The sequence below is a fragment of the Megalobrama amblycephala genome, linkage group LG1 (genome assembly GCF_018812025.1).
Source record: "Megalobrama amblycephala isolate DHTTF-2021 linkage group LG1, ASM1881202v1, whole genome shotgun sequence".
NCBI lineage: Eukaryota > Metazoa > Chordata > Actinopteri > Cypriniformes > Xenocyprididae > Megalobrama > Megalobrama amblycephala.
The window spans coordinates 69,028,912-69,042,888 of record NC_063044.1 but is presented as its reverse complement, the minus strand read 5'-3'; the positions used below and the strand labels follow the sequence as shown (position 1 = coordinate 69,042,888).

Sequence of the window (13,977 nt, the reverse complement as noted above, 5' to 3'; positions counted from 1 at the left end):
TCTCAGAGCCGCACCACACAAAACCAAAGAGCGAAGGGCGACACGTTAGAAAGTAGTTCACATGGAAACATTTCTGTGTTGACTTGCTTCTTCCTCAGTATCACATTTAAATATGGCCTTTAGCTAAACAATGATATGAAGCTAACGCCAGAAGCTACAGGACAGCTGTGTGTGCGCCATCGAAACCAAGCACAAACAGACAGGTCAGAGAGCAACGTTCACAACACTGTGCGAAGGATTGATTCATCTAATGCAGCTGGATACAGGAATGTTATGAATCCAAGATAATGCACATTATCAGAAAGATAACGGCACATGACCAAATCAAAGATCACGACACCATATCAGAAAGCAGCATTCCTGGGAACTCTGGGTGAACTTTGCTTTCCTGAACACCTGCTGCAAAGTCATTCGAATCATCGTTATCATCAATCAGCAAACATGGGGCTTATTTACAAAGCCGTTCTGACGTAAATCTTCATAGACGTTCATATATTTTCATGTTTTCACAAAAGAAAATCCAAAGGTTTGTGCTCTTTTAGGTTCTTCAGCAATATCAGGTATTTATCATAATAATACATAGCAAAATTAATGGTTAACCAATTAGATAAATGAGAAATTAGTATTTGAATGATTTTCATATGGTAAAGTTACGGCTTTTGCATTTATGAACATTACTAAAATAATTGTAGTAGGTTCAGGAAGCATTTGTGCGGGAAGAAAAGAGCAGATATGATCAGAGATGGGAGGAGGTCTAAAAACCCTCAATAACTACCCAAAATAAGTCAAATTCAGTCATGGTTACTGATGCTCTCTTTATCTCAGATTGCAGCTGACACTCACTGTGAACACACAACAACACACACCAACAGTGAATGAATCACTCCAGTTCAAACTTAAGTCCCGCCTCTAGATTCTGATTGGACGAGACGCACGTGACACACATGTACAGTTGATTCTTCTTCATAATCTAGAATATTTTTTTTAGAAAGAACAACAGACATACATGATCAACGGTGCTTGAAATGCAGCGCTCGGAGCTAACGAAGCCTGTCGTGACTCGTAAACAGGGGCGTCGCCAGCGGGTGGACTACATCATGGGATGATAGGAAGAGATTGACGTTCAGTGATGGTTTCAGAAGCAGCTTTCTCACACACACACACACACACACACACACACACACACACACACACACACGTGTCACATAAGTTCCCGGTCTTGAGAAGCACTGATCCACTTCCACTTCCTCAATATAAGGCTTCCTCAGATGATTCACAATCCCATCAGCAGCTCTTTTTAGAGTGTTTAGGGGAAGTGAGGTCACACTCAGCAGCCTAGTAACCATCTCAAAACATCCTTTTCAGATTAAGCAAATTTCTAGAGAGAAATGAGTCAGTGGCGATGAGAGCGCAACCTTTCTCCACGAGCTCACACACACACACACACACACACACACACACACACACACACTCGCTCACACACACCTTTCTCCACGAGCACACACACACACACACACACACACACACACCTTTCTCCACGAGCTGCCTCCAGCGTTTGGCCCATTCGCTCAGCTGCTGCGCGTAGCTCTTCTCGATGCGCGCGCGCTCGTGAAGGCAGTTCATCAGGTCGTTGCACAGCCGGTTCCCATCATCCACGCGCTTCACCACGCGCTTGTAGTTCCCCACCTGACGGACACACACACACAGAAGCGTTACAGACACGCGACGCTAACGGGAACACAAACACGCGCGGTGACTGACGAGAGATACGTACCTCCCAGAAGCTGTCGCTGGAGACGTCGACCAGAGAGTCGTGGAAGTCTGACATGGCTGAAACCACATGACAGTCAAATTAACACTTAATGGATCAGTTTACACAAACATATGACCGTTTCGAATTATAAATGTTTCTTGAGCATCAAATCATCATATTAGAATGATTGCTGAAGGATCATGTGACACTGAAGACTGGAGTAATGATGCTGAAAATGATTCACAGGAATAAATTACACTTTACAATATATTCACATAGAAAACAGCCTGTTTTAACATTGGTAAAAATATTTTTTACTTTCATCCCAAATTATTCATTATTTTTTCCCTAATTAATTTTATTAATTTTCCCAAATTTTAATTTTAATTGAATTTGTTTTAATGGTTAAATTAAATTTTATTAAATAAAAAGTCATGTCTAATTAATTGAAATAATAAAACTTGTAGAATTTAACTTTAATTTATAAAAGTTTATCAAATATTACATTTTATCACTCTATGAGTTTTACTTTTTTTTCTGGATAACGTTTTAATGGATTAATTCAATTTAATCAAAAAGTCAAAAGAATTCAAAAAACGTTTACAATTTAATAATTTATTAAATGTTTGAAAATTTTAATGTCCAATAAATAAGTTGAATTAATTTAAGAATTTAGTATTTAATACAAAGTTATAATCATAAATGATGGTAATCAAATTTAGGAATAAACCATTAATTTAATTGATCTTTTAAATGTAATCAAATGAAAATTAAACAATTCCTTTATCTTTTATTAGCAAACAAAGTTTAAATCATAACATGGATGATAAACTGATTATCTCTTGAATATATCAATCTAAACTTAAAGTCGTCATGAAAGGGAAGTTGAGCTATATCCGTATATCCGAGTGAAACGGCTTTGCATACAAGAACAAATGTAGGGCGGGGCTTGATTCTGTCTGTGGGGAATTGATTGGATGGTTGTGGTTTGCTATTGGTGGATCTCATGTGAGTGACAGGTTGCCCCGCCCTCTTCATCAGAGAAAAGAAGAGATGCTGAAGAGATTCTGATTCAAGATTACCAGGAACATGAATTTAACACAACAATGATGTGCATGGATAATACAGCCCTACTTTTCATTTATTTATCCTAAATTTGACAGTTTCTGTTAGACAGTAAATCCCACTCTGTGATAGAGCAGCACTGAAACTAAGACCAGGGCTGAAAACATGAACAGAAAACTGTGTGTTGTGTTTCAGTTTCCCTCAAGACGTGTGTCACCCGTGAGCTGAAAACAGCGCCACACTTTCCAGGGAAGCGACGGACATTCCTGCCATTCCTCCAGCGGCTTTATCACACTCACACTGAGCAAACTCATACTTTCCACGATTTAGAGACTCAAACAATATTACATAATCAGATTACCTCACAGTGGGAAAGAGGAACACGGAAATTTCTAGACGCTGAGGCTCTTAAAGGGACAGTCAGTGAGAATCATGTGTCCGCTGCGCTCGCTCGCTCTCGTCCAAACACACAATAGAGATTGTTCTTCAGCTCACTGCTGATATAAATATATCCCCTGTGTTCCTGTCTGTGCATGTTTCTGACGTGAGATCACTGGAATGTCACATTGTCGAGATGCTTTACCTCACATACGTCATGTGATACACATTTATCATAACGCAATCACTTCAGCTCAGACATGCACTTTATGTTTATATGTACAGCTGTTTTCATTGGTGGAGAAGAAACACATGAACTAACTGGCCAATTTCAGTCTGAAAATCTATCGGTCAATTAGTGACGCACAGAAACGTTCACTTTTCAGTTTCACCAAACACTTCTGAAGGGCAGAATCACTGAAACAGTGGCGTTTAATGAGCGTGTGTCCACTGTGTTCAACATGAACACATTACAACAGGTAAACGTGTCAGCTGTGCAGCGATTCCTCGATTTTCATTCTCATTTTAATGAACTGTTATCGATTCTAGAATGAACCTTTCAGTCTGTGCTGTTCTCAGTCAATACGTGAATTTAAGTTCACTAAACATTATGTTTATAATTCGTCACTAAATTCATCAATTAATGTGTTTGAGTCTCTTTAATTTATATACAAACATGATTTTTATTATAAATAAAGTTTAGAATTACATAATTATATTTCTACTCCAATACAAACATTTAAATCGCGGCTGTCGTAACTGATTTATTCAAACATGCATTAAATATTGAAGAACATTAAAGATTGTAATGAATATGTAACGGTGCATATCTATATTTATCTTTCTAGAGTTCACTTTTCTAGCTGACTAATGAGTTTATGGTCACTGAATATGTTTTTCTGAGGTAAATGTGATGTTACGTGACATTGTTTAAGTTTTATTGACGTCTTTCCGAGGTTGAAACACTGATTGAGCGATTACACGAGACATGATACGGATTTCAGTAAGTTGTACTGTATATTTTAACATACCTTCAGATGTTCATGTTTATTTCTCTGTAACTGGTATTAAAGTGGAGGAGAGGATGATCACATGCTTCTCTTTAACTGAGGCGCTAAAGCGATCTGTCACGCCACATTAAACAGCACCAAAACTGTGTTTATTTTTTGAATCTCATAATAAGATGGACGTCATTTGAAATCTGAGACTTTGCTTCATATCAAAAGTAACAAAGATTATTGCGATTTATTGGATGGGAGGCGCTACATATTCTGCTCATTTATCAACTGAAAACAGACTAGACTAATCGATTCTTGGGATTTAAGAATCAATATCGGTTCATAAAAATGAGAATCGATTAAAATCGAGAAATCAATATTGTTTACCCAGCCCTACTACTAACGGCAGCAAATAAACATGAATGAACATCAGAAGGTACAGTACAACATACTGAAATCAATCATGTGATCGATCAATCAGTGCTTCAACCGCCGAAAGATGTCGGCGTGAGTCACGTAATGTCACATTTCCCTCAGGAAAGACGTTCAGTGTCCATAAAAAATAACTCTAGAGAAATATGCACTTGATTACATATTCATTCTCTTTTGCAGTTGTGGCCTAATAAGAGAGTCGGACTTGTAACCCGAAGGTCATGGGTTCGAGTCTCAGCGCCGGCAGGAAGTGTAGGTGGAGGAGTGAATGAACGGCGCCCTCATTACCCACAACCCTTCTGTGTGCAGTGAGAGAGAAAGTGCTGGTCAATCACAGCTGTGCCTTCATTGTGTTCAGTGAGCAGAACAACAGCGTCACATGTGCTTCACACAACAACAACAACACACTGATGCGGGAACATGCCCTGAGCCACACACACACACACACACACACACACACACACACACACACAAGATCATCTCCTGAAGAACTGAAGCACACTGACTGTCACTGCATGAAAACATCTTCAATCATGTGACTCAATACAGTGTCTGTTCCAGAAGCATCAGTTAGCGTTAAACACTCATTTCCATATAACACTGACAGCCAATCAGAATCCATTCAGTCGCATTGAAATTAAATGTTTCACACACCAGAGTCATCAATAAACTCGAGGAGATCGATTCGTTCTGATTGGTGCGCTGACGAGGCTGCCTGAATCTGATTGGTCGGCTGGTGAGGTCAGCGATTGACAGCTGAGCTACACACACACACACACCTGCAGCAGCGTCTGATGTTTTTCAGCGTCACACATCATGAACACACACACACATGATTACCCAGCGTCTCAACCCGCCCTCTTATACCAAAATAACACCAGTCATCAATGACTTCACCCAAATTAAACTCATTCAGTCGGTGAGTCTCTCCGGTCATGTGGTGCGACTCAAACACAATCATATTTATGAAATCATAAAATAAAAGTTATTTCAGTCTCAATCATGATCTAGTACAGTTCCTGTTAACATTTTACATTACATTTTATATGTAAGTAATAATACTTTAATGAATTATTAGACCCTTATTTCATGCTTCAACTTAAACTAAATGAAGATTGTATTGTATTTCAGCTAATGTTTACTTTGCTTCAGGTTAGGAACATGTTTTTCTGTGTATAGTTTGAAGTAATAATAATAATAGCTCTGCACCAAACAGGTGAGCTCTCAAATTTCAGCTCAGCTCGTGTGTTTGTTTTTGTGTTTTAAGGGCTGACAATGTTAATCTACAAACCCGTGAGACCTTCCTTCATCTTCAGAACACAAATTAAGATAGTTTTGATGAAATCTGATAGGGCTGGGTAAAAAATATCAATTTCTCGATTTTAATTGATCCTCATTTTTACGAGCCGATATGGATTCTTAAATCCCAAGAATCGATTAGTCTAGTCTGTTTTCAGTTGATGAATGAGCAGAATATGTAATATGTTGCAAATGACATCCATCTTATTATGAGATTAAAAAATAAATACGGTTTTGGCGCTGTTTAATGTGGCGTGACAGATCGCTTTAGCGCCTCAGTTAAAGAGAAGCATGTGATCATCCTCTCCTCCGCTTTAATACCAGTTACAGAGAAATAAACATGAACATCTGAAGGTATGTTAAAATATACAGTACAACTTACTGAAATCCGTATCATGTCTCATGTAATCGCTCAATCAGTGCTTCAACCTCGGAAAGACGTCAATAAAAGCTTGTAAACAATGTCACGTAACGTCACATTTACCTCAGAAAAACACATTCAGTGACCATAAACTCATTAGTCAGCTAGAAAAGTGAACTCTAGAAAGATAAATATAGCTATGCACCGTTACATATTCATTATCATTTTTAATGTTCTTCAATATTTAATGCATGTTTGAATAAATCAGCCACGATTTAAATGTTTATATTTCAAAAAAACGAATTGGAGTAGAAATATGATTATGTAATTCTAAACTTTATTTATAATAAAAACATCACTGAGTGTAATTTAAGTGTTTGTATATAAATAAGTTAATTTAACCTTCAATATTACTATAGCTAATATCAGCTGACTCTCATGTGTAGTTTACAGCATTAGTTGAGAGATTCTTTTTTTTCCCCATGTACTGTAACTGAAATACTACATCCAAAATAATCCATATCGAATTGAAAGCATGTGAATAGTAATCAAATCGAATCGTGAAAACTGTGTCAATACCCAGCCCTAAAATCTGAGAGATTTCTGTCCCTCCATTGACAGTCTACGCAACTACCACTTCAACGCTTCATAAAGTTCATAAAGAGGTCGTAAAACTAATCCACATGAATTCAGTTTAGTCGACGGCGGTCTTATTTGACTCCATAACTTGTTAAATATGGATATTGTTCATGGCTCCGTCACTTCATCTCGCCTCAGTTTATATACTTATATATTATATACACTTACAGTGTAATGTACAATCTAAAAACATCAATATATACTACAGCACATCTCAACCGCGTGATTATTTACACTGTCGCAAAATATAAACTATATTATCGACTAGCTCTAATCTGATAAAGGAAGAGATTATAAACACTGACATCATGATTTTCTGTAAAGTTACTTTGAAACAATGAAAAAATAATTATTTTTACAGGTTGTAAAGTTTGATTATCAAAATGTAAACATTATTTGAATGGATTTAAGGCCATGAACATGTTTCCCAATCCTAATGACAGTAAACCACGCCATAGTGGGTTTGAGTCCAGTTTGTCACCAGGTTCAGTCAGTTCACACACACACACACACACACACACACAGAGAGAGAGAGAGAGTGTGACGTGACACTGCAGTGTTATCACGTCACTCAAATAAACCGCGTTAAACACACAGAAAGAGTAAAAACGGACCACGGAAAGCCCCACGCGAACAGCGCCCGCGCCCCGCCCTACGGACACACCGCTGCGGGTGTCGAGTAAGAGTATAAACACTCGGATATGGAGATTTGAAGCGCCTGTGTGAATACAGCGTTTGGTCCGTCATCAGTGATCGATGATCGGACTCTCTCTGACCACAAACTTTCTCTAGACTGCGACAAAAGTGTGTGAAGTGCCGCTCGCGCGCTGAGCCGCGGCAGACGCGATGTTTTATCGTTACCTGAGTGTGTGACAGTCGCGATCCGCCGCTCCGTGTCGATGTGACTCGGACTTTCTCCCGTTTTTCATCGAAATTCAACGACTAGTGAGCGAGCGGAGGGAGGCGCGCCTCTCTGACGTCACATCCCCTCCGCGCACGAGCTCTGCTCTCGACATTCAGGAGCGCGTACTAACATATTACTTTTGTTATTTTTATATTTCTGTGGTAGAAATAGGACATTTATCAGCGAAATGAAACAAAAAAGATTATATTTTTAATATTGATTTAATTTCATAATTCGTAATCTTGTTATTTCCTGAAAAACGATCCGGTTTGAAGGATTGTCAAAGACACACAAAACAGAAAAATACTAAAAATATTATTCATTTTACAAGTATATACGACATTATCAGTCTTATATATAACACAATATATATTTATCCAGTGAATATTTCTGGGGTTTAGTGTAAACACAGTCAAACACAGTAACGGGGCATGTTGTCACAGTGAGAATCTGTCATCGAACAGCTTATTAAAGCCTTTTCAGCAGAAACTAAACAGAAATACAGTAAATATTTTGTTAAATAGAAAAAAAGACTGTTCAAATAAGTCTCTTTTGTTCACCAAGGCTGCATTTATTTGATTGTAAATACAGTAAAACTGTGATATATTCACTGTATTTATTTATTATACACTATATTTAATATATATTGACATTGAACTGTTTATCATGTGAATATATAGTTATTCCTGTGATCATTTCCAGCATCATTACTCCAGTCTTCAGTGTCACATGATCCTTCAGAAATCATTCTGATATGATGATTTGCTGCTCAAGAAACATTTATAATTTGGAACACATTATTGCGATTGAGAGCTTCAGCTCGACGTGTTCATGCTTCATCAGAACAATCGCTCCTCATGATCTGGACTCACAGCCACGGCTTTGAGCGACTGCACCATGATCCAGTGGATCTGGTCAAACAGCTGTGCATTCCCCCAGTCATACTGTCAAACAGAACTACAATTTAAAATAATGGTTTTCCATTTTGATATACTTAAAAATATAATTTATTCCTGTGATCATTTCTCCAGTCTTCAGTGTCACATGATCCTTCAGAAATCATTCTGATATGATGATTTGATGCTCAATTATCAATGTTGGAAACAGTTGTGCTGATGAATATTTTTATAACCTGTGATACTTTTTTCAGGATTCTTTGATGAATAAAAATGTAAAGAACAGCATTTATGTAAAATATAAATCTTTTGTAAGAATATACACTACTGTTCAAAAATTTGGGGTCAGTCATTTTTTTCTTTCTTTTGTGAAAGAAATTCATACTTTTATTCAGCAAGGATGTGTGAAATTGATAAAAAGTGATAGTAAAGATTTATATTGTTAGAAAATATTTCTATTTTGAATAAATTCTGTTATTTTTAACTTTTTATTAATCAGTGAATCCTGAAAATAGTATTACAGGTTCCAGAAAAATATTCATCAGCACAACTGTTTCCAACATTGATAATAACTGAGTATCAAATCATCATATTAGAATGATTTCTGAAGGATCATGTGACACTGAAATAAATAAATGCTGCAATAAAAATATATTTATTTCACATATTTACAAAATTAGAATTAATTGAATGCAAAAAATAAATAACTGTTATTTCATGTTATGACCAAACAAAATGTTTATATTTGTTTTTATATGATACATTATATATAAATATTATAAATTTATAAAAAATTACTAAAACTATCAATAATTTCCCATAAATTCTAATAAATTTCCATAAATTCCCATAAAATCCTTTTAAATTTCCAAATTGGAATATTTCCATAATTCCCCAGGTTAAGTTCCCGTGGAAAGTTTCCGCCCCTTTGCAACCCTAGTCAGGAAATATGGCTCTATATCAGCAGGTATCAATAGTCTATATTCATCAATCAAAAGGGAAAGCTGTTTTGACTTCTCTGCTCGCTTTCATTACTTTTGCGTTTATTCCCGCGCTCTGATTTGTTCACTAAGATGAACAGCCAATCACAGAGATCTCTCTCACTGACGGACACCGATTCAACATGCTCAATTGGCCAAAATACCAACATATCGTTCATCTTCTGAACACAAATTAAGATATTTTTTGATGAAATTTTTTGTGCACCATAAAAACAAAAATGAGAATCCATTAAAATCGAGAAAGCGATATTTTTTACCCAGCCCTATAAAGCGACGAAAACACTTTTTGTGCACAAAAACAACAAAATAAGGACTTTATTGCACAGTATCTAGTGATGGGTGATTTCAAACTTCATGAAGCTTGACGAATCTTTTGTTTGAATCAGTGTGCAGCGCTCAGACTCTAGCTGTGGGTGCGAGCGACTCACGCCGTGTTTCTGGATGGCCACGTTGGTGAGGTGCACGAACATGTTGTCCAGCTCACTGGTGCTGGGGCGTGTATTTGACCGTGCAGAAGCGGCAGAAGCCCAGTTTGTACGTGAAACACAGAGCGGTCAGTGCGGACGGAGCGATGCGGTGGCGTGCGGCGGTCACATACTCACATGTAGCACTTGAGCGGCCTGTAGCTGGTCACCAGCACATACGGACGCAGGTCGAACTTCTTCCCGCCGATCAGCAGAGGGTTGTCGATGTACAGAGAGATGACGTACGCCTCCTTCCCGCTGTTCGCTGCCACGAACCTGTCAAACGCCAGCAGTTCAGACTGAAATCCAGCTATTTAATGTGTTTGACTGAAGATGAGCGTCTTACGTGGATGTGCGGCTGTCGCGGGACCACTTCTTGATCTGAGAGAGCTTGTTGATGAGGAAGAAGCTTTTCCCTGCGCCTTTCCGCACGGCTTCATGATCCACGTGCTGGACGGGCTCTTCCTGAACTCCTCCACTAACAGGATGTAGTCGGCTGGCAGCATGAACGTCACCGGCATGAAATCTACGGTCAGAGTCATGGTGCGTTCACACCAGACACGAATGAAGCGTTAAAGGAACACTCCACTTTTTTTGAAAATAGACTAATTTTCCAACTTCCCTAGAGTTAAGCAGTTGAGTTTTACCGTTTTCGAATCCATTCAGCCGATCTCCGGGTCTGGCGGTACCACGTTTAGCATAGCTTAGCATAGTTCATTGAATCTGATTAGACCGTTAGCGCCTGCTTCACCAATGGTACGGCAGCAAAGCTCCATGATAATTACGCCGGAATGAGAGTATAGTTCCTAGACATATCGGCCTAGAAAATCACAACTTTTCATTTTCCGTCGGTCTTAGTACACGATGTAACTACAGAAGTGCCCAGTTTTATATAGGAAAAATATCGAAACTCTTTGGTCATTTTTGAGCGAGATGCTAACGGTCTAATCAGATTCAATGAACTATGCTAAGCTATGCTAAACGTGGTACCGCCAGACCCGGAGATCGGCTGAATAGATTCGAAAACGGTAAAACTCAACTGTTTAACTCTAAGGGAGTTGGAAAATGAGCCTATTTTCAAATAAAGTGGAGTGTTCCTTTAAGCGCGAGTGATTTACATGTTAAGTCAATGCAAAGACGCGAATAGACATCCTGTGGCGCGATTAGCGCGAATTGAGCATTTCAGGCATTTGACACGCATAACGCATGATTCGCGTGAATCGCGCAAGTTGAAAAAGAGCGTGCTCTAGTAGTGACATGATTTCAACGTAGCGAGCGGAGGAAGGAATACGAAACAACAGAGGACAAAATCATCCCTGTACTTTTTATACTTTTATAGAAGCAGGAATAAAAAGGATCTTGCTTGGAAGAAAGTGAGTGAGTGAGGAGGTCGGACAATCTGGTAAGTTGTGAAAGTTGTTTGAGCTATATATATATTAGGGTTGTCAATGTTAACACATTAACGCATGCGATTAATTCAAAATCCTTAATGCGTTAAAATAATTTAAACATCATTATGGAAGCATGTGAAATTGTGTCATAATGTAATTTATGTCACGCAGTTAGATGATCTTTAAGTCCATGCTGATTATATCAGAGATGGCAGAGAGAATTACTCATTCCAGTGTCTGTTTCGCTTTAAAACACAAACTCTCTGTCATATTCTGTGATTGTATCTGAAGAGTGCGAGTCCTCCCGCATCGCTGTTCCTGTCTGAAAGGAACATGGAAACATCCCACCGCTGTATGGCCAGATGATGTGAAAACTATGTTATATGATAAAGCAAACCAGCGTCTCGCTAGTAAAGTTTTGATGAATGAGGATTGCAATCAAAGTAAAGATGATTGCGGTGACGTACAGAAGCACGCGTGAGTCAGTTATATTGATGCGCAAACAAATCTCGATCGCACACTGTATTTATGCACAGACACATTTCAGTACATTCACACACATTCAGGATAATGTTTGGATTTGTCCTGTGTATGTTGCTGTTAGGGATGGAACCGTTCGGTTCTCCACTCATGGTTCGGCGCGCGCTTGCATCCCAAATCTGACGACGCATCGATAATATGGATTGTTGAAAACAACGTGCAAAACAGACAGATGGATTCGGCTAATGTAATGTTTCAGTCGATGGTTGTGCATTCTGGTTTCCCAATACGTTACAACAGCGATGATCAAAAGAACATGAACAAAACAGTCACTCGTTGTACAGAAATGTTCAATGCCGTGCCGAAAGCTCTATGACAGTCATTTTCGCCGTCATCACCCGGTGTTGATAGTGAGGTGAGACATGAACATCTCACGTTGCTTTCTGTGTTGAAACTAAACTCATTTAAACCTTTCCCATTTAAACATTCATTCGTGAGACGCGAAAGAGAGCTTGCGCGCTGTGAGGAGATTTGTGTGTGTGCTCATCCGAAGCGCGTTCATGGAGAGCCGCGTCACAGCGCGCAAATACTCTCGCACAAATTCTCTTTCAAGTCTTGCACCTAAACGGACAAATTCACACAAAACGATATCAGCACGCCCATCTTAATGAGTATCCTAACAAACACAGTAGGTTATGTGTTAAGAGAGAAACGAGACAGCGTATGTGTGTCAGTTTCAGTGTACTGGATCTGTGAATTATGTCTTAAAGGGACAGCAGTCTAATATTCCTGCTTTGGGTTTTAATGTTAATCAAACGATTAACAAGACGAAGAAATCACTCTTGACTGAACTCTTGTAACTTAATGTTTCACCTTTATTTAATTATTCAAATTAGTTTTTATGCAGTTATTTTATATGTGATTACTTTGTTCAATTTCTGAAAACTATTGTTAGATAAAACCTGTAAAGCATTGTTGATATTTTTTTTTAATGGGTGCTTTGGTGTACATAAATGTATGAATTATATTAAATCATAAAATTTGGTTGAATTTGAATGTCCTTTTTTGGAAAGACATCTAAATTTGCCTTGAACAAAGCTGAAAAATACAGTTTTGTGGAAATCACACTTTATTCTGATGGTTTACTTTGCTGGATATAGGCAATGATGGCAAAATAGACGTGTTAAACAAGATAAATGGCGTATTGTTAGTTTCACAATAAGTGTGCGATTATAAAAATGAATCTATTGACAGCCCTGATATATATATGCATATTGAGACTACAATGAGCGACGGCACACGTGAGCGAGAGAGGAAGAAAGCAGCCGCTGGTTTTACCCAGGTAGAGGTATTTCCCGCTTTCGGCTAAGGGACTGGCCTCCTTCTCCAGGTCTTTGCGGGAGCGCTTGATGTTCTTGATCATCAGGTCCTTCCTGGTCAGCTCGTAGTGGTTGGGGAAGTGGTTGACCATCTGGTCGTCGGTCAGCCGGTAGCCGGTGTCCACACTGAACACGCTGCGGATGGTCTGGATGCTCATCCTGCGGACGACAGGAAGTGATCTGATCAAATCAGTGTTTCAGGATCTAGTTCAGCTGTGTTTCAGTGTCAGTGTGAACGGATCAAATGAATCGAGCTCTTGCCACTAGAAGTGCCAGTCGTCGCTGTCCGTCACCTGGATCCATCCTCTCTTCTCAAAGTTATTGATCAGCACCGATTTCTTGATGTCTGTCACCCACTTCACCTTCCCAGCCATCACACACACACACTCCTGAGAAACACACACACTTCCGTCTCAGAGACGCCGAACACGACAACATTCATGAAACAGGAGCAGCAGGTCCATCACTGTGGATTATTGATTGTGTTCCACTGATTTCACAATAGTTTCTGACTTTCATTAAGTTCAAAATACAACT

At 38.7% G+C, this 13,977-nt stretch overlaps 1 long non-coding RNA gene and 1 pseudogene across 1 annotated transcript; both read right to left on the bottom strand.

The window, feature by feature from the left end:
- Positions 1–827: 827 nt before the first annotated feature.
- On the bottom strand, positions 828–7,943 carry LOC125248744. Its single transcript, XR_007180360.1, has 4 exons — positions 7,787–7,943; positions 1,775–1,830; positions 1,007–1,686; positions 828–842 (listed from the first exon to the last, which is right to left on the bottom strand). It is a non-coding gene; the product is annotated as an uncharacterized LOC125248744 (long non-coding RNA).
- Positions 7,944–10,304: 2,361 nt separating this feature from the next.
- Positions 10,305–13,977, bottom strand: LOC125248079 (annotated as a pseudogene).